The sequence below is a fragment of the Schistocerca piceifrons genome, unplaced genomic scaffold (genome assembly GCF_021461385.2).
Source record: "Schistocerca piceifrons isolate TAMUIC-IGC-003096 unplaced genomic scaffold, iqSchPice1.1 HiC_scaffold_936, whole genome shotgun sequence".
Lineage (NCBI taxonomy): Eukaryota > Metazoa > Arthropoda > Insecta > Orthoptera > Acrididae > Schistocerca > Schistocerca piceifrons.
This window is the reverse complement of record NW_025729208.1, coordinates 4,507,046-4,509,545: the sequence shown is the minus strand read 5'-3', so window position 1 is coordinate 4,509,545 and position 2,500 is coordinate 4,507,046.

The following is a 2,500-nucleotide window of genomic DNA, read 5'->3' as shown; positions in this document are numbered from 1 at the left end:
GCCAAAGGTGCATCCTGACGTGACAAATCTGATCATGTCACAAGCATTCACTTACTATAATCACTATCAACGAACCTGCCGCCCCCGCCCCCCCCCCCCCCCTACACCTTTCCGTACAACAACGTGTAACCTAACCTAACCTAACCTAACCTATGTTGTACCTTAACCTAACCTATGTTGTACCTTAACCTAACCTATGTTGTACCTTAACCTAACCTATGTTGTACCTTAACCTAACCTATGTTGTACCTTAACCTAACCTATGTTGTACCTTAACCTAACCTATGTTGTACCTTAACCTAACCCATGTTGTACCTTAACCTAACCCATGTTGTACCTTAACCTAACCCATGTTGTACCTTAACCTAACCCATGTTGTACCTTAACCTAACCCATGTTGTACCTTAACCTAACCCATGTTGTGCCTCAACCTAACCCATGTTGTGCCTCAACCTAACCCATGTTGTGCCTCAACCTAACCCATGTTGTGCCTCAACCTAACCCATGTTGTGCCTCAACCTAACCCATGTTGTGCCTTAACCTAACCCATGTTGTGCCTTAACCTAACCCATGTTGTGCCTTAACCTAACCCATGTTGTGCCTTAACCTAACCCATGTTGTGCCTTAACCTAACCCATGTTGTGCCTTAACCTAACCCATGTTGTGCCTTAACCTAACCCATGTTGTGCCTTAACCTAACCCATGTTGTCGCCTTAACGTAACCCACGTTGTCGCCTAAACCTGCTCTGTAATTGTTATACGACTCGTTCAATTACTGTAGTGTTGCCCACCCGCAACCCTCGCAATATAGTTCGCTACTCGCACTGCCCGCACCCCTGTGTATCGCTTCATGTTAAACACCTTGCAAGTCTTGCTCACTTTCCACATGCTCCTGCTGTACACTGTAATGTGGATGGCAGCAGGACGTACATGCCGCCCCTCCCCACGTCCCCACCTTGCCCCCTGCCTTCGCAAGCTGGTTGGTGAGAAGTTTGCATGTTCAATGCCCTTCGCATGCGACGTACTCAGGCTACGTTGTGGTGCGGCCTGTGTCAACTGTCCGCTGATGTCGTACGCGTGAACCACAATCTGTACTGCACATTCGTCCTTATGTACTGAATGATACATCGTGGCACATGTGTGACCGCACAACGACTGCGCCCAAAAACGGCGGACCATACAGTGCAAATATTGTGCACGCAGCTACGTGTCGTCTCCCTATGAGAGCTGGATTGCAGTGTGGTACGCCATAGAGACGTGTGGGAGGAACGGACGCCGTGGATGGCGATCAGCATGAGCTGTCTGTTGATGTATTCGGACCTAGTCGTCTCTCCTCACACACCGTGATGGCATGGTGCACCGCGTTCCATATCTGCGACATGCTACAGAGGCCGGTTGACAGTCGTTCGAGCAATGGACATCGCATACGTACGGGGGCCACCTTCCACGTATTGTCTAGGCGTGCACATTTTGTTGCGTGTATGTGGGCAGACGTAGTGTGGCGTGACACCTGACACAGGCATGCAATAATCGTTGAAGTTGCAAATGGCGATGGACGCCTGCGTTTTCTGGTGAAGTTACGCAAATGAACAAATGGTAACCTGTTGTGGTGCGGTTGTTCTCGCTAGGGGTGAATCGGTGATGGCGACGATAGGTTGAGGTACTAACCGGTTGTTCCAGCGATACCCACCATGCCGACGAAACTGAACGGCATCTGGGTGTGAAGCGATACGCGGCGGTGGCTGGGTGGGACCGTCCCCGGCCGGTGAGGGGGCGCCTCCCGGCGTGCTGGCCGCGCGGTGCGTGGGCGCACGCGCTACAGCCGGCTGGTGGGGGCGGCCAGTGGCAGGCGCGCCGGCCGACGGACGCGGCAGGCGTCGCAGCTGCGCGCCGGCGCACCCTGCGCGCGGCGCCGTGCGGCCAAAGTAGGTCCTCGCGGGCCCGGTGCGAAGCGCGGTGGACATCTTCAGTGTGCTGGTCCGATTGAGGACTGTGTGCGTTGAGGATGCGCCGCCGCCCGGCGCTCGGCGCCGCGACGCCGTCTGCTGCTCGGTCGCCCCAGCGGTTCTCGCTGGTGGTTTGTATCGCAGCTGTGCGGATGTGTTGGCGCGTGCGCTGTGCTGGGAGAGTTCGCTTCGGCACCCAAGTGGGGCTTTTGTCCTTCTGTGGCGCTGGCGTTGGAGCTGCCGGTCACCGTAGGTGGCGCGTGTTGTCTCCCGCCGGCAATGCCACGACAGCACGCTCCCGGGCCTCTGTCGGCAGCGGCAAGCTCAGTTGGGAGCACGGGTGGTCGCACCGAAAGCGTCTACTCGCCTAACTCCGGGCGATTGCGCCTCTCTCGAACCCGACCAAGTACTTGGGACGGCGCTGCGCGCCGCCGGGACCTGAGAGGGTTTCGAGGTGTATTGTGCAGGGGAGCTCAGCCTCCTCCTGTTTGCAGAATGATTGAGCGGACGCTTGCGTGTTCGCGCGGGCCCCCGGGACACACTCCCGGGCGGCC